Below are 19,653 nucleotides of genomic sequence, written 5' to 3' on the forward strand. Positions count from 1 at the left end.
CCAAGACAGGCTGGGGCACTATATGCAACGTGCACACAGCTTCAGGCTCCTGGACTGTGTTGGCACATTAACTGCCTAGAGTTTTTGGCAGTACTGCTGGCCCTGCGGAGGTTTCAAGTCTTGTCTGAAGTCACTGTGAGCCACTCACATCCCAGGCAAACTCAATCGCACAGCGGACGCGCTCTCATTACGAGTGAGGCTTTGAGGTGTGTGGAGACACCATCCCCAGGTGGTCTATCCCATTGCCCACTATGGTACTCCCTGACCAAGTCTCCACTCGGCATGGATGCGCTGGAACACAATATTCTGTTGCTGTGTGAAAAAAAATATATAAAAAAATTACTTAAGATAAACACTAACTGAAATAAAGTATAAAAAACCATAAACAACATTTCTCATTTATTTAGTTTAAAATGAAGTACTAAACTAAATAAAACTAAAACTTAATAGACTATTTAGACATATTTTTAAAAAAAAATGTCTTAAATTACATTTTTAATTCCTTAAATTACATAAAAACTGACTTGAGTATATTTATATATATATATATATATATATATATATATATAATGATTTGTTTTCTTTCTTTTTTTCTTTGTATAATAGTATATCAGTTCCTAGTAGTGAAGGCAATCATTAAGGGTTAAACCTGTTATGACACATAATATCCGCACATTTGTTCTCTCAATACTTTCCTCCTGGACTTTCTGTCCTCTGTCTTTTTTCTGTTTTTGTCACTTCTCTCTCTCTCTCTCTCTCTCTCTCTCTCTCTCTCGCACACTTCCAGCTGTGTGTACACAGAATGGTACAGTAGGCCGTCCAGCGGCAGCTCTTCCCCGCCCCGCCTCATGCCTCACTCCCTCATCCCTCTCCCACACTCCCTCTGCTCCTCCTCATCCAGCACTGGAGCCAGACTGCACTTCAGGCATTTTATGATTTAACTGCAGGGATAGATGACGGTAATGAAGACGGCTCCTCACCGTCTGCCCCTCATGGGGTAACATCAGGTGAGGAAATGAACACACATCAGTGTCTATTAAAGTTGATGTCTTTAAAGGAGTAGTTCTCACAAAATGAAAATACTGTCATCATTTACTCACCCTTATGTTAAAACCGGTATGAATTTCTTTTTGCTGTGAAGAATCTTCATAGTTTTTGGGCAGTTCAAACAGTTCAAACATGGCTGACAAGCTTTAAAAACGCCATTAAAAAGGACCTATTATGCTTTTTTACGTTTCTTTCTTTAGTGTGTAATGTTGCTGATTGTGCATGAAAAAGTTCCAAAGCACAAAGTCCCTCCAGTGGGAGTTATTCTCTATATCAGTGTCACTGTTTCTGAACTCCCTGAAACGCCTTCATTGTAGTCTTGAGTTTCTTCTGGGAACGAACACATCACAATATTCATCATTTAAATAATTGCTGCCAAAGGCATATGCAAAATAAAGGGGCGGGGCCTGGTTGAGTTAGTTAGTAGTGTGTTGAAACATCTCTGTTACGTATGTAACCCTCGTTCCCTAAAGGAGGAAACGGAGACTTAGTCAACGTTACGACTGATTGGGATCATGCTAGGGAGCCTGTCATCTTCGAGTATTGTTAAAACAAGTATTGCATCACACGCTCCGCCCCGCAGCGCGGGTATAAATACGGAAGTGGATGCAAGCACCAGTTGTTTTTCGCTGACGAACGAGCGGAGCCCGGAGTCAGCGGTGGTCCAGCAATAGTGGCGACGAGACTACGTCTCTGTTCCCTCCTTCAGGGAACGAGGGTTACATAAGTAACTGAGACGTTCCCTTTCAGTCGCTCACGTTTGACGTAGTCGACGCTACGACTGATTGGGATCCCGATTAAAACGCCACTAGTGCTGCCACCTTCCAGTGCCTAGACAAAAGCCTCCTGATCCTCCCGCATATTGAGGCGGAGATAGGACAGGGCTTAGGCCAGGGAAGTCACTGCTGTTCAACAAGACCACTGGGAAAGCGTTAACCTGTCGTTGGAAGGAATACGCTACGGAAGCCACATCCTGCCCGTAGGGAGGAGAATAACATGTGGAGAATAACACATATGGACTGAGAGAATTACTGGGCAGTACAACATATGGAATGTCACTGAGGTGGCTCCAGCCTATAACGGGGGAGAAGCAACCGGTCAGCGACGGCAGAGCAGGCTCTGCCAAGGGAAGACACAGGCTCGCCGCAGGGAGCCGTACCATGGAAAAATACACATATGGGATCACCGTAGGGATCACAACTTATGGACCCAGCCTAGCACAAGTTCCACCAGTGCATACAAGTGGTAGGCCTAGAATCGGATGCTCCGCCACGTCCAATGCCGAAGGGTTTGCTAGGCCTACCACTTGTGCTATTCCCCTCCTATGGACTGGATACGTGTGCCATTTTTGCTCCAGTTGAGTTCCCCTTTAGCCGAACCCTGTTGAGTTCCTCAACTAGAGCAAGAATGGCAAACATATCCAGTCCATAGGAGGGGAATAGCGCAGCAAGCCGACACTTCGAACCGGGCTAACACCAAGATGATGGCAACCACTATATAGTGGGCCAACCTCTGCTTGGAAACAGCCTTCCCATCTGCTGGTCTCCGTAACAGACAAGAGCTGGTTGAGGTCGTGAGGCTTTGCATTCTGTCCCGTTATAACTGCATGGAGCGGAAGGAACAGAGACAAGCCAGGGCTGGGTCTGCCTCCTCTGGGGCAGCGCTTGCAGGCTCACCACCTGGTCCCGTCTTAAGGGAGAGGTGGGAACCTTGGGCACATATCCAGGCCGGGGTCTCAGGATATCGTGAGAGTTGGCCGGCCCGAATTCCAGGCAAGATTCGTTGACCGAAAATGCATGCAGGTCCCCTACCTTCTTGATAGAGGCAAGCAAGCAGGAAAACGGTTTCTTTAAAAACAGGATTTTTAACTCGGATGCCTGCAGTGATTTAAGGGGAGGTCTCTGAGTGCAGTAGCACCAGAGATAAGTCCCAAGAAGGTATAGAGGGGCGCAAGGCGGATTCAGTCTCTTTGCTCCCCTCAGGAACCTGACGATCAAGTCGTGCTTCCCCACGGATTTGGATCCACTGCATCATGATCTGCGTTAATATAAAGGCAACATACATTTTGAGGGTGGAGGGATACAGCCCTCGCTCAGACCCATCTTGCAGGAAAGAAAGCACAGAAGTGATCGAACACTTTCGGGGGTCTTCTCGGGGAGAAGAACACCATTCAATGAACAGGTTCCACTTCAGTCGTAAGCAAACCTCACTTTTTTCGCAGAATTGATGGTATCTACGATCATTTTGAGGTAGACACCTGAACCTCGGCATCGAGACATGGAGTTCCTAGAGGTCTGGCGTGGGTGCCAACAGTGCCCCATCCCAGAGATGTCTCAGGAAGGGGCTGTCGAGAGGAGCAGAAGTTCGGAGGAACAAGGTCCAGTTGGGCCATTAAGGGACAACTAAGCAGACCTGCTCCTTCTCCTTCCTGATTTAGCACAGTGTTGTGCAAGAAGGCTCACTGGGGAAACGCATATTTGCATGCCGAGGGTTTTCCGCTCGGTCGGGGAGTAAACAATTGGCAAAGGGACGAGTTCAGAGAGGCAAACAGATGTAACTGTGCACCCCGAAGTGATACCAGAACAGCTGGACCACCTGGGGACGGAGTCTCCACTCTCCTCGGCCACATGCTGTCGTGAGGCCTCGTCGGCAGCAGGATTGAGCAGGCCGGAACTTAAAGTGGAAAAAGCGACCTCAGAAGCTTCTGACTCCATAGGAGGAAGTGGCGGGTGAGTTGTGACATGCAAGGGAAACGTAGCAGCTGCATCAAGCAAGGTGAACTGCTAGCAACTCGAGGCAGTGGATGGGCACGGTACACCTTGGGTAAACACACCAAGATGATGGCAACCACTATAAAATGGGCCAACCTCTACTTGGAAACAGCCTTCCCTTCTGCTGGTCTCCATAACAGACAATAGCTGGTTGAGGTCGTGAGGCTTTGCATTCTGTCCCATTATAACCGCATGGAGCAGAAGGAACATTGCAGGCTTACTGAGCAGCGGCATCAAGCAAGGTGAACTGCTAACAACTCGAGGCAGTGGATGCCAATGCAGTTGGAGGCTCGCCCAGACCCCCGTTACTGCATGCCCGTTATAAGTAGCCCCTCACCTGGTGTTAGCAGATACTTGTTTTAGGGGCGTCTGGCCCGGAGAAGCAAAAGGTCTGAACACGGCTTGAGAGTTTGGCGGCAGGCCAGGTGTTTGTCACACGGAGCGTGCCGCTCGGCCACGGCCAACTCGGGACTCGGCCATGAAGCCAGTGCTGAAGCAGTTTTCATATGGAGGAAGCCGACCTATTTGCGGCTGTGTCTGCCACATACCCCAGGAGCCTCTGAAAAGTTTCAGTGGGACCCTTTCTCACTTCTGTCTAGCATGGACCAGAGACGTTCCTGCTGAGGTCCACCTCCAAACCGGAAAAGAGATTCTCAGTCCGTGGATGAGTTTAATCTTCCTCAGTTGACCTGAAAACCCAACTGGCTATGTAGCACTCGAAGGGAGGGACTTGTACTAAGACTTCGACCCCTCGAACGCAAGAACACAGGCATGGCCTGCGTGCGGAAAGGTAAAGATCAGAAGTACGCATCCTTCAGGTCGAACGATTTAAAATCCCGGCCCGGCCCAAGGATAGTGGCAGGAAATATCGGCCCGAAGTTCGGGCTCGGGCTCAGGCAGAGAATCTAAGCTCTAGCATGACCGAGTCCTCGAATCGCACCCATCTGCTGGCTGGCAATACAAGAGGTGGCTGAAGGGTGCAAGGCTTTACAGGGTCTGGAGCGGGCTGGGCTGTGGCCGGGTCCATGCTGAGGCCTGGGTGGAGGCTGCTGCGGTGGCTCGGCGGGAGCAAAGGTGGCGGCAGACGGACGCCCTTGGCGTCGAGCAGGCGGAGGATCTGCCCCAGGTGGATGGGTGGAGGCAGCAGCGGGCCGCCGGGGCAGGATGTGTCGGATGGCCTCCGTCTGCTTCTGGGCAGCAGAGAACTGTTGGGCGAAGTTCTCCACTGCGTCGCCGAATAGCCGAACCTGTGAAATGGGGGAGATGGCACTCATGGACTACTAAGGTGGACATCGCCAGACCGATTGCATGAGCTGCAACCTTCGTGCCCCGGAGGGCGAGGTCGGTTGCAGTGCGGAGCTCACCCATGAGCTCACGGTCTGGGCTACCCTCGTGCATGTTCATGAGTGCCTGGGCCTGGTGGACCTGAAGCAGCGCCATGGCATGCAGAGAAGAAGCGGCTTGCCCACAGGCTTTGTAATCCTTGCCCGTAAGGATGGGCGAGAACTTACAGGCCTTAGAGGGGAGACGAGGATCCCCCTTCCATGAGGTAGCGGTCGCCGGACACAGTTGCATCGCGACAGACCGCTCCTCGGGAGGGAAAGCCTCGTAACCCTTTGCCGGTTTCGGGCAGAGAAAGATGCCGTCCACGACCTAGTAAGCTCCTCATGCACTTCAGGGAAGAAAGGAACTGGACATCCAACCAAGACGGTTCGGGACACGGTGGAGGATTCCAGGCGAGCCCTACCGCATCGGCGGCCCTTTTTAGCATAGCTGCCATCTCTGGATCTGGCTCGGGCAGCGCTGGTCTCCCAGAGGGAAATGAAACAGCTGGTCGCTCCACTACAGAGGGACCAGTGCGTTCCTCTGGGAGCTCCACCGGTTGCGGTGTGAAAGAGGAGTGAGGGATCCACGGGGCTTTGCCGGGCAGATTACCCCTCACTGTGATCCTCAGATCACCCAACCCATGCGGCACTCCAGTCTTCTCCTGGGAAGTTGGCCAAGAAGAAAGACTAGAGCGGGGCATGGGAGTGGGGACTCCACCTTCGCGAACAAAGGCGAGCCTCGATCTCAACACCAAGATGGTCATATTGCCGCAGTGGGAACATGAGTCATCCGCGAGAGCTGCCTCAGCGTGCTGTAAGCCCAAACACGTGATGCACCTATCATGACCATCAGAGTAGGACAGAGCCATACCGCACCCAGAAACGCACGGATGGAATGGCATCTTGAAAAAGACGCAAACACACCCATGTTGCTCTTTCAGGAAATGGGACCCGTCACCAGTGCCAGAGCACACAGGGTAATGTACGCGGTAACACTGAAACAGTGACCTGAAACAGTGAAGCACTCAATTCTACGCCCTCTAACTAACCATCAACATCTCAAAACACTAGAAATTTGATGCTGTTAAAACAGCAGTTGAGAGCCTAGAAGCTCGTGATCACCGCTGCACTCGCTGTAGAAACACCAGCTCTGGGAGAGTCTTCCAGAAGAACACCGACACACTCACTCGTTGTACACACAACACTCTTCAGAGACATCAGAAGACTGATTGGCTCCGAAGCGAAAGACAGCTGGTGCGTGCATCCACTTCCGTATTTATACCTGCGCTGCGGGGCAGAGCGTGTGATGCAATTCATGCACGCCAATGTGCATTGGTTCATTTTAACAATACTCGAAGATGACAGGCTCCCTAAGCGTGATCCCAGTCAGTCGTAATGTCGATTAGGTTGAACGTGAGCGACTGAAAGGGAACTGGCGGTTATGGTAAGAGGCGGGACATTTCCCAAACACACTGGAAGTGGTTGACCAATCACAACACATTGCTCCAGCTGACCAATCAGAGCACATTGTGCTCTTCCAAAGGAGGGGCTTCATAGAGACAGGAACTAAACAGAGCGTTACTGGCCAACTGGGAAGAGAGGAGCTGCAACAATGTCAAATATGCAGAAAATAATGTGTTTTTCAACATTCATGCATGAAACCCAGTTCTACCAGAAAGACTCGGGAGATAAAATGATATAACAAGTGTAAATTTATTAATAGCTCAGCAAGCATAATTTTATAAAGTCTTTGGCGTAGGCCCCGTCCTTAGCAAGCAATGCGAGGGTAACGGAATCTGCAAATCCCGCCTGAAGATGAAGGCAGGGGCGCAGCCGACCCCCTGGAGGTAAAGGAAGGGACCATCCTGGTGGTGGTGGGGAGGATGGAGGGAAAGGACCATCTTGGAGGTGGTTGGGGAGGATGGAGGTAATTGGCGCCGTCAGTATCTGCGAACTCAGACGAATGTAAGTACCATTCTTTTATACTGAGAGTGTTAACACATGATTGGTTAGAAGTGAGTTAATACATGACGCGCTGATTGAGTCTTCCTGGCAGAACTTAACGCTAAGCTTACATTTCTAGTAGAGCCCAAAAACAAAATCAAGACTTTAAAAAAGCGCATAATAGGTCCCCTTTAAGGCATAATAAAAGACATCCATAAAACGTGTGCTATTTTCCAAGTCTTCTGAAGTCATAGTCACATTTGTAAACAAATTAGTCTGGATCACCCCGTTTATTGAACAGAACTAGTTCAGAAGAACGATTGAATCAGTGGTCCACGACCATAACAGAAGATCCAGTTTCACTAGAGACTATCGAGGTCTGTGAAATCAAAGACAAAGCAGACATATAATAATAATAATTTTTATTTATATTGTGCTTTTCTCATCTGATCTCAAAGATCACAGACGAACACTGGTAAAACATCTACTCGAACATAATGGATTAAATTATCAAAATAGTCAAAATACTTTTGATGCTTTTTGCTTTTTGCCAACAGAATGATTTAGTTACAACAGTTACCTGTATGAAATAACTGATCCATGCTATCCAGCCAATCCTTTAGCTGTTGATTGCATATATCAACTCTGCTGTCTCATGTAATCTTGTAATTTGGTTTTATTTTTTTCTGTGAGCTATACAGTCAGCATATAATATCAATATCATCTTATGCACTTAAAAAATTCTATTTGCACTAAATGAAAATAGCAGTATTTTCTTTGCATTAAGTGTAAAGTAGTAGTGTCAGATACTATTTGCACCTCAGTAGTAAAACAGTATGCCATAATAACAACATATTGGATGCTGCCTTATTGGGACATTACTTGTCCCTGTCCCTAAATCCCTCCCCTACACCTACCCCTAACCGTACCTGATAAACACTTTATTCCCATTACAGCAAATAACCATTAGGGACTTCATTTACAGTTTTCTGATATTTTCTTCATTTTATTTAAAATCAATGCCTCTTCAAGCTGATTTGCGATGGGAAAGGGAGAATGAGTTCAGAAAAAGGAGGATTCAAACTCGGGTTGTCGCATCTAAAGCTAAAGCCTTACTCACCAAGCCACTGGTCCTGTTGTCAATGGTATGTCTTTTGTAATTTTGTTAGTGTAAATAGCCTCTGCCAACAAGGTGGGCTATGTGCACTTGGTGTAAATAGACACTCCATAAGAAAAATCACAAAACAATGCACACGGATATTTATTAAGAACCAGAACCAAAGTGGCATCAGCCTCCTATGATACAAGGATCATATTTTTGAACGGTGTTACGTTCGCATCAGTGAAAGAATGCAGACGTTCCAGAAATGTTCACGGAAATGAAAATAATTTGGTTCCAGTATTTCTGAAAAAATGGCTTCCCGACCTGAGTTTCAACTCGGATGACGTGTAATATTTACATTCCAGAAACTCCCAGTGACCATTTCCCAAATCACATAACTGCTTCATTTTCCCATGGTGCAATTACCCTCAGTGAATGGTGTTGTTATAAGGTACCTCCTCCTCACCCTGCCTTTGAGATTTCCACCTTTCTCTAAATTGTGCTTTGTCCACTTAGATGATAATCTGCTTCACAGCACATGTGTCAGATGGAAGGAATGCTAATCTGGAAGAGGTGCAGAGCTTGGACTTTTTGGCAGCCAGTTTCCACTCTGCACTTACTTTCCATGTGGTGCCGCTCCAGAGGCTCTGGGCAGGAGAAGCCGGTTTGGGGAACAGAGGTGTTGACAGATCCCAGATCAGCCCTTTGGCCACACCCCCATCTGAGGGTCACTGCTCTGCTGGACAACTGACCTTAACTTCTGTACCAATACAGGATCCAGATCTGCAGTTCAAATGAACGCTAATACAATCACACTGTGTGTTTTCCCAAACCCAGAGCTTTGAAACCCAAACCGTATTTCATCTAAATCATCTGTCAGACAGTGACTAATCAAACCTTTAGTCTGGAATGGAGGATCATGATTCTGAATGAAGATGTTAAATATGTGAGATCCAGGTTTCCTGATCTTCACCCGTCAACAGATTTTACCCAGGATAATTATTTGTTTGCACTCTAAAAGCCCTGAATGGTAAATTTATCAGATACTTAGTAATAAACTTAAGTTTATTAAACTGTGGCTTAAGACTTAAACTGTGGAACAACACTGATTTATATTAGATCAGCATCAACAATCCATGAATTTAGATCGAAGCATAAAACACATTATTTCATCTTGGATTTTAATCAATCCTACAGGCTATGTCTTCTATCTTTGTATTGTGTGTGTGTGTGTGTTTATCTTGTAATGCTTATCTGCGCTGTTTTATATGTATTATCTTGGCCATCAGCCATATCACCCTGTAGCCCAAGACTGGTTGCCCATTGAAGCTAAGCAGGGTTGAAGCCTAATCAGTACCTGGATGGAAGACCTCCTGGGAAAACCAGGTTGGAAGAGCTGTTAGCGAGGCCAGCAGGAGGTGCTCACCCTGTGGTCTGTGTAGGTCCCAATGCCCCAGTATAGTGATGGGGACACTATACTGTAACAAGCACCGTCCTTCGGATGAGACATTAAACCGAGGTCCTGACTCTCTGTGGTCATTAAAAATCCCAAAATTTGCCCATTGGCCTCTGTTCATCATGGCCTCCTAATCATTCCCATATATACTTATTGGCTTCATCACTCTGTCTCCTCTCCACCAATAAGCTGGTGTGTGGTGGGCGTTCTTGCGCAATATGGCTGCCGTCGCATCATCCAGGTAGATGCAGCACACTGGTGGTGGTTGAGGAGATTCCCCCCTTCTATGTAAAGCGCTTTGAGTGCAGAGAAAAGCACTATATAAATGTAACGAATTATTATTATTATTAGAGGTATTCCAGTTGCAAGCTACTTTTTACCTAAAACAATCTCATAGCAATTCGCAACTATTTTACTTTTGGTCGAATTGGTAGCTAATTTGTATGAATTCATACAATCTCATTTTTATGTTTTCATTTGTTCTGCTTACACCCCAAAGTTTATGTTTATGGGTGGATTTTGGGTTGAACAATGTTTTTCAAAAATGATATCTTCCGTCTAAGTCTCAGGACCAAAAAATCTTCATCCAATATGATGTCCTACCTGCCTCTCAACATATGTATTTCCATACCTCCGCGCACCTGCTCGCGCAGACATCACACATCATCAGCGCGTTTCATGCTATGCAGAGTTGTAGCTACCCAGTCTCCAGCCTGGTTTCCATTACAGATTTGCACTAAACTTTTGCAATATTTTCTAAATGTCGATAAAAAACTATTATGCGATTGAAACGTAATTTTTTTCTCGCGCGAAAAATCATGGCGATGGATGTTGGTAAGTTTACGTATACCCCAGCCACCGCACTAGCCATTATTTTTAACCGAAGGAGACATAGGCATGTTATCCAAGCATTAATGGCAAGGAAAGCCCCTTATACTTGGGAGCGACCACATATGAGGTGTTTCTGGGAGCTTATAGTACGCGATTTCACAGAGGAACTGTGGAGTCAGAATTTCTGGATGAACAGATTAACCTTTTTTGAGTTGTGCAATGCAAAAGGGCCTCTTGTAGCGATATTTAAAGGATGATTTTGTGTCTTTTACGTACGCCAGATGACCAGTTTTGCAAAATATTCCTTTTTCGAAATGCCTGAAAAACCACCTCATGCGAGCATAAAAACTTTTTTGCTATATATGTGATTTTTTTCTAAATTAACGTGTTTCCATTGGGTTTATTTTTAATTCGCAATTTCAATTTGCGCAATTTGAAGGGTAATGGAAATGCAGATACTGAGTGCTGCAAACGAGCAAACACCTTTTACATTTCCTCTTGAACCAAAACAACGAGTTTATGCTGCTTTCACACCATGTCGTAATTATCGCAATTAAGAGATGACAACCCGTGATGTTCTACCCAGAGCTGTTTCGGACGTCGGAACGTCTTCGGACTCTGAATTTCTGTCAACACTATCAACTCCGAAATGAATCTGCAGCAGTCAGGTGGTATAAGTAAGTTGTTTACCTTCATTATTAATGTTATGTAGGTAATTTGTGTGTTCATGTGTTTTGAAGGAGGCATGGCCTTGTAGACGCTCTGAGGGGAGAGTGGGATCTCATGCTTTCAAAGCTAGCTTGCTATTGCTATAGCCTCTCTGAAGTTGCCTACCCTAGCTTTTAAAGCTTACTTTAAAAAAAAAAAAAAAAAAAAAAAAATATATATATATATATATATATATATATATATATATATACATATTTGTACGATTCACATCCTATAAATTCACACAACATTTCAAAAATAGTTACGTTTTCCTATGAGATCATGTTGTTTTTACCACAAGCAGCAGTGTAGTATGACAAAACACTACATCGCTGATTTTGTCTCATTGTTTGCACAAGCAGTTTTATAGAAAAGTGTGCAGAGAGTTCGTTGGAATCAGTGAATCAGTTTGACCTGAATCAGTTGGTTTGGATGGTTCATGTAGGTTACGTTCATAAACAAAAAAGTGTTTTGAACAAATCCTTTATTTGAATGAAATAAAGCTTTGTTGTAATTTTCAGTATTTTCTGCAGTCTCGCAGTTGATTTGTACACGACTCACTATTTCTTGGATGTGTTAATGATTTAATGACTCACTTGCGCAAAACTGTGGCACAAACAATATCAGCATAAGTCGTAAAGAAAAAAGAGAGAGAAAGAAAGAGTGAACTAATCTGAATGAATCATTTTGGTGAACGGATTCAAGTCACAGAGGAAGCTTCACCGAAGCTTCAAGCTTCAAGTCTCCATCATTTGCATGAAGCATTTTTTTTTTTTTACATACATTAGCTTTATTTTAAATAAAAGTTGTAATAAAACATTTATTTAGTGCACTGATTCGCTCCTTCTAGTGGTACGCAGAGGAATCACTGAATTTTGCACGTACGATCACACCAATGTGACTAGAACAGTCAGTGCATCACGTGATCAGCTGCTAAATTCAAATATGCTTTTGCGAGTTAGCTGGCGCTGAGCCAGAGACACACGCGCTCAGCGCTTGTCATATATTTATATTAACTATTCAGTGTTTTCAACCACATAATATTTATTTTATGTTTCAGACATTTAAATTCACATAAGTACTAAAAAAGCAATACATTTAGAGCTACACACTGATGTCTATGGAAGTGGCAATAATAATCCTTTCCATTATAATTAGACAACATGTTTTATTCATATCAGATACACATTGTGTAAGTAACTTTAAAGTGTACTCTATTCTTCTCCCAGTTCACCGGCCACTTACTTTCATGTATTTCGGGAGAAGTGGATGAATTCCATCCATCTTCTTCCACTTATCCGGGGCCAGGTCAAGGGGGCAGCAGTCTAAGCTGAGACCCCCAGACACTTCCTCCAGCTCTTCCGGGGGGACACCGAGGCGTTCCCAGGCCAGCCGGGAGACATAATCCCTCCAGACATAATCCCTTTTCTATGTATCAGTTAATCGTGTCAGTGACACAAACCACCAAATTGTAATTAGGCTCGTTACTACATTAAATTGTTATAAATTGAACAAAACCTCACAAATTTCATAAATCTCAATATCACCACATAATAAATAAATTATTAATAATTAATTATTCGACTACTATAAGTATCCAACCTTACCCGCAAACATACAGTAGACTCACGTTATGTATTTTATAGCAAATCTCAACTCCTTGATTTTTATATCGTCGAAAAATTTAAACTATATTATTGCCTCACAATATATTAAAAGTTACTCAAGGAAAAGCAGTATATAGCAAATCTCAGCTACATGATTGTTTAAATCATTGCAAAATGTGAACTGTATTGTTTCGCAACTCAAGTTGTTGTATATCTATTATATCCAACTTTCGAGTGCGACTGCCATTTTTATATATGCCTAAACGAATCGAACTAAGGGAGAAAACATGCCAGGTTCTGAAACAAATGCTCCAAATGAGCCAGGTGTGAAAATGATATTATAAACATTAAAATCGTGATTTGCTGTAAAGCTGCTTTGAAACAAGGTGTATTGTAAAAAGTGCTATACAAATAAATTTGACTTGACTAATTCATGCATACATGTGAAATTATGGGGGAACAAACCTTTCAGTAGTCTTTTTACACTCATAATTATTATACCCCACATAATTCTTCCCATGATCCCATGCACTCCAAACCCCCAGTGCTGACTTTGCCCTCCTATTATGGCTCCATTTTCACGCTATTACAGTCTTGAGTGCCGACGCAGCAGAGCTGTACGATGTTCCTGAGACTTGCCATATTCAAGGCAGTGCAATGTAGTCACAGCTGGCACAAGAAGGCCACCCCTGAGCTCAAAGACATCTATGTTTTTAATTGTCAACCTCTGTTTGTCAGTGGGCTCACAGGGCCTCTCAAAATGATGTAGTGGGAGTTCCCGTAGGGTATGTTATAGAGTACAGTATATGCACATGATGAAAACATATTACCTCCAGCTTTCTCATGAGCATTTGAGAACTACCATAAGTGGACCTCCATGCTGACTTCTCTCCCTATACGAGCGCCCACCTTCACCTCTCCCTAAGGAGCATTATAGCTTTAGCTTAGCTCATCTTAATTGTCCTAATTCAATTGGCCCTTTCCTGTTTCTTACGAATAGGCTTTATAACTATGAGTACAACATTAACAAGCTCTAAAAAACTAGCCGGTTCCATTATGCATTTAGTGGTAACCACATAAACAAGCTAATATTGCTGTTTTACTGTGGAGAGAAACAATGAAAACAAACCCAAATGTTGATCTTAAAGGAATAGTTCACTCAAAATATTCTGTCATTATTCACTTACCCTCATCGTTTCTCCAACCAGTATGACTTACTTTCTTCTGTGGAGACTACAACAGAATGTGCACTAAAAGCTCTCAAAAGGATTAAAAGCACTGTAAGGTATCATAACAATAGGGTCATTCACACCGGAGGATCGTTTTCATAGTTCCTAGAACTATTGGAGGAAGTGCCCGCTTTTTGGAACTGGGAACAATTTTATTAATAGGAACTCCTTTTGGAGGAACTAAATTAGCTCCTACTTCAGAGTAGGGTCTAAATCAGCACTATCGAAACTGCCAGTGACGTAAGTGTACGTTGATTGGCCGAGCACATGCGAAAAACCAGGACTCTGCATTTATAAAAAGCAGTGTAAACCCACATTTAGCCTACATATTTACTCCAGGAACATAGAAAAATTACGATAGATGGACCAATGAGAGCGCTGTGTGCTCAGGTTCTGCTGTTCTCAGCGCCGTCAAAATAAAAGTCCCACACAACAACCAGAGCAGCAGGACATAAGTGTCGGATTACAGTTCTTGGGTGACCGCCCTGGTGGCGAGTTCCTGTAACTACCTGGTGCGAAAGTCCGAATAGTATAAGTTTAGTGTGCCAAATCTAATGATGTCTTCTGATAGCTGAATTGAATGCACAAGCAAACGACAGAATTTTCTGGGTCAACTAACGCTTAAAAAGGGATATTTTGTGTTCAGCTCAGTTGACAGCATTTGTGGCTTAATGCTTATAAAAAAAAAAAAAAAAAAATTTGACTAATTTAAAAAAAAAACTTGAAGGTAAGGCTGGTCACGGTGATACACTTACAATAAGTAATAGTGGCCAATTTTTGAGGATTTAAAATCATAAATTTAAAATGTATAATCAGTGTTGTTATTTTTAACTAAAACTATTAAAGGTGGGTATATGATTCTCTTTTTTGTAAATTTTTTCAAATTCACTTGAAATCCTATTCCTAACCCACTTACAGCCACTGAGTTAGAAGCACTGAAATGAAAATTAAGCAATTTAATCTTCTGTGGAACGGGCAGGACTCGAAAAACTCCAGCCAATCATTTCCAAGACCACCTAGAATCACTGGACAGTAAGTTTGTCAATCAAACGGTCATACCATACCCGCCTCCCCCCACCCCCCTCGCGTGCGTGACCGCGAGAGACAGAGAGAGAGTAATGGGTGGAGTCAGGGCCAGCGTTGGAGGAAAGTAGGTAGGACCATTTGAGTTGTGTATTTTCAAAATCTGCCGGCCATTTTGCAAATCCCATACCCTACCTTTAAATAATTTTCGGTAGTTGAAAAAAAGATTTAAATTAAAAAAGAATTCATTTGAAATGTTGCCTGAAGTTGCTAACTAACTGAAATAAATAAGTTTAAGCTGAAGTACTATAAAACTAAAAAAAAAAAAAATCTAAATCTATTTTTTTTTAAAACTATTGAAAAAAAAACACCAAAAAACTAATCAAAATTGCAAAAATACAACAAAGTTACTTAAACTAAAATGAAAACTGAATATATAGAAATAAAAACGAATTCAACATATTAATACATATTATGATAGTATATAAATGATACTACAATAACTCTGCTTATAATTTTATAAAAGCATTTATTGAACAAATATTTGTCACCATTATGTTCAGGTTTTAGTTCAGTTCACTGACTCTTGCTTGTTTACATTCATCACGTGTCTCTTTGTCTTTGTGTTCCCGCAACTGATCACTGATCAGTCACCATGGACACTACACTAATCACCACAGCTGTTTATCATTAAGTTATCATCTTTGTGTTACAATATTGTTGTATAAATCTTGTTTATATACTTTTGAAACAGTCAGTATATTAATGTTTATGAAGTGGCCACATTCACTCCATTCCTGCCTCACTGTATGTTTTTTTGGAAATATTATTTTTTTGTAGTAATCAACATTATGCCACAAATGCTGAAAATTGAGCTTAATCCGGAGTATTCCTTTAAAGGAGCCTAAATGAAGATCAAACTTAATAGTTTTGATTACATTCATCAGTTGTGACGGTTTAATGCTAACTAACTACCCAGTGCAATCTATTCCCTGCTATGACTTAAGATCCTGTATGAGCGAACAGCTCAGGAACTCTTTCAGAGATAAAGCATGTAGCAGACGTTCTTTACATGATGATGTCACACTCAAATTTACTTGCGTCTACCTTGAGACCGTTCTATTTCACTAGTCATATAGCACATATATCTCATATGTGGTAATGTCACGACTAAATGACTCATGTTCTGTCTGTCTGTCTGTCTGTCTGTTTTTCTTCCCTCAATCCTTTTTGTGTGTGTTTATGTGAGTTTTTATCTGGAAAACATTCGCACATGCCAAGAGAACACTCATCCTTCTTTGAGACGGCCAACACATGGTATAAAATTTTGGAATTAAGATGTGAATACCTTGAACAGATCAGACTGCTCTTACAATGATGATGATGACACACACTATGGCACCGGTGTCGACGAAGATTAGTCATGCAGCCTTTTTCAGACTCAATGATATCATTACAGTTTTGTGAATCACTCACTGTGTCAGTGCTCCTGGATTTTACTGGGAGACAGGGAATATGCTGCTTTAAATAATGAAAGTATAAACACGAGTGTCATCGTGAGAGTTTGGGGAATTTGTGAGCACACTTAACCAGATGACTCACGTTAGTCTACGTGGACGGAGTCGTCCAACAGTCGCCAGTCACGTGTGATCTATAGAATAATTTGTGTCGGGGAAACTGCTTTGAAATTGTTGCTTGTCAAAATCATTTTCATTTTAAGTAGTTAATCTACACTTTTAAAAAAGTGGATTAAATATATTGAAGGTATATGCAACTTATTTATTCATTAGCTCTAGGTAAATAACTATTAAATATATTAAAGGTATGTACACCTTTTATACAACTTATTCATTAGCCGCTGTAGGTAAATAACTAGAATAACAAAGTTTTGTAAACGGTATAACTATTTGCGCTACAAACCAGTGTGTTTATGATTGTGGATGACATCTGAAGCCTCAACACTTTTAACTTACAGATGAAGCCACTATTACATTAACAATACGGTGGCTATAAAGGGGCTTTAAAACTTTTCAATGTTATAATTGGCAGATTGTATGATTTGACAAGATCAAGTCACACTTTAGTTTAGGTTCAATTAGGTTCAATTGTCACTATTAATTACAACTTTTTCCTCAATAAACTCCTATTTACTATTTATTACAGTTTTTGCCCATTGCTTACACACTAAAATCGAATGCTTAGACCAAAGCCTCAATACCTAAACTTTTTGTAGCATACTTTAAACACAGTGTAACCATAGCTTAAACACATTGTCAACTTTGCAGTTTTTTACACTTATTGCGAAACACTACACACGTTTTCTTACATTAGACACTTTGTTCAAAAACGAAATCACCTGTTATCTTTGGGAAAACACTCTGTTCAAAATGCAAAACTCATCTGGCAATTGTAGGCACTTACATACACACCTGAAAACACTTGCACAGAAAACAGAACACCAATCGGTCTGAGCCTTAGCACTACAAATAGGCCTCAGGTAAGCCATTTTGAGAACTTTGCAAGCATGGAGGCAATGAGAGTCAGAGTAAGAGGAGGACAAAGAGAGAGAGGAGTCGAAGGTGGAAGAGGACGAGGACAAAGACGAGGACCAGTGCGGAGACGTGTATCCGATGACATCAGGGCTACTCTGGTGGAGCATGTGATAAATCATGGCCTGTCCATGAGGGAGGCTGGGCAAAGAGTCCACCCTAACCTCAGTCGCTACACAGAAACATTTCAAGTTTCTACTCCAGACTGTACCTACTACTGTATGTGTCACATGATTCTGTATCATATTACAGTATTACTGTACTATACAAAAATAGGTAGTGCTGTGAAGTATATGTAAAGTAATACCATTGTGATGTTACAGTACTGTGTACAGTTTGAAAGTACAGTATGTGAAAAAGAAGTCAAGTCACCATTATTTATATAGCGCTTTTTACAGTACAGATTGTATCAAAGCAGCTTCATAGTGATAACATGAAAATAATACAACAAAGTTTGTTTCTTGAAGAAAATTGTGTCATCGTCCTCCTTAAGGAAGGCAGATCAATAATATTGTTGAATATTAAATGTCCCCAACTAAGCAAGCCAAAAGCGACAAAGTGGCAAAGAATCAAAACTCCATCAGTGACAGAATGGGGAAAAAACCTTGGGAGAACCCAGGCTCAGTCGCTCAGTTCTCCTCTGGCCAACGAGCGAACAGTGTATGATTATGATCCAGGCAGCGTTACAGGTCAGAGGTCAGATTGGTCGTGTCGATGAGGCCTTCACAGGGCTGATGAGGCTGGCACTTCAGGGATGCGTCATGGATGGGTCCAGGTGCAGGTCCACCATCTGATCTATATATTGCCGGGATCCAGCTGACTTCAGTAAACAGGGAGGGACTGGTTGACACTTCCTAACCAAAAAGAACCTAACCAATGACATCTTGTGGTGGCATTTTCTACAGAACGGTTGGACGACCTCCTCAAGGTGGAAGGGAACGGCACTTCACTCAACAACAAGAGCTTGCCATCATTGAAATGGTGCGAGAAAATAATGCAATCCGACTTCGTGAGTTGCAACAACGCATAATTGCGAATAGAAATGTATTCAACAATATCAACAGGGTCAGCATTTCTACACTAAGTCGCATCCTACAGAAACATAACTTCAGAATGAAGCAGCTGTACAGGGAGCAGAGGAACAGTGTCAGGGTCAAGGATCTGTGCCATGATTACGTGCAGTTATTTACATACTATATATTGTGATGTGGGAATGAGGGTTTATGCTGCCACCTGCCCTGCCTGTAGCTTGTAGTTTTTGTCTATACTGACCCAACCCAGCCCCTACTTGTGTGAAAATATAGACATTGTAGTTACTGTATGTGTTTTCAATAACACTATTCAATATTTTCTGTTACAGACAGTGCTGGATTTTGATGCCGCCGAACTGCCACATGAGTTCATCTACGTGGATGAGACAGGCTTCAATCTGGCCAAAACCAGACGTCGGGCTGTAACGTAGTTGGACAAAGGGCTGTTGTAAATGTCCCTGGGCAGCGTGGGGGAAATATCAGCTTGTGTGCTACAATTAGTGTCCGAGGAGTCCTGCATCACCATGCCACTCTAGGTCCCTACAATACAGGACAGATCATTGCATTTCTATATGCACTGAATGCAGTTGTGCAGGACAGACCAGAGCAGCCCAGGCTTGTTGTCATCGGGGATCATGTTAGTTTCCACCGGGCTGCTCTGGTCCGAGATTGGTTCAGCATAACCATTTCACACTTTTATACCTGCCCCCTTTGAGGTGGGATCAATCCAAGGGTGGATTCAGCACACAAGGCGATGTTTTCCCCGATGCCTATCCCGCGAGGACACCACCCGTGATGTTGACGAGGTCTTGTGGCCAGATCCGAACAGAAGACGGGATCCTTTTTTTCCCCAATAGCAATTTATCCAGTAATTGGTTTTGTTTTTTTACTTTTGTTGCTAAATTTCATGATTTGTGATTCTGTTTTTCTTTATTTCTGTAAGAATCTTTGTTTTTTGTAAAAACTCATTTGATTACTGCAGAAATTCTACTTTTGGGTTTTAAAGAAGAAGTCTGAGAAAATTACAATA

This window comes from Abramis brama, assembly GCF_963993115.1.
Source record: "Abramis brama genome assembly, chromosome: 17".
Lineage (NCBI taxonomy): Eukaryota > Metazoa > Chordata > Actinopteri > Cypriniformes > Leuciscidae > Abramis > Abramis brama.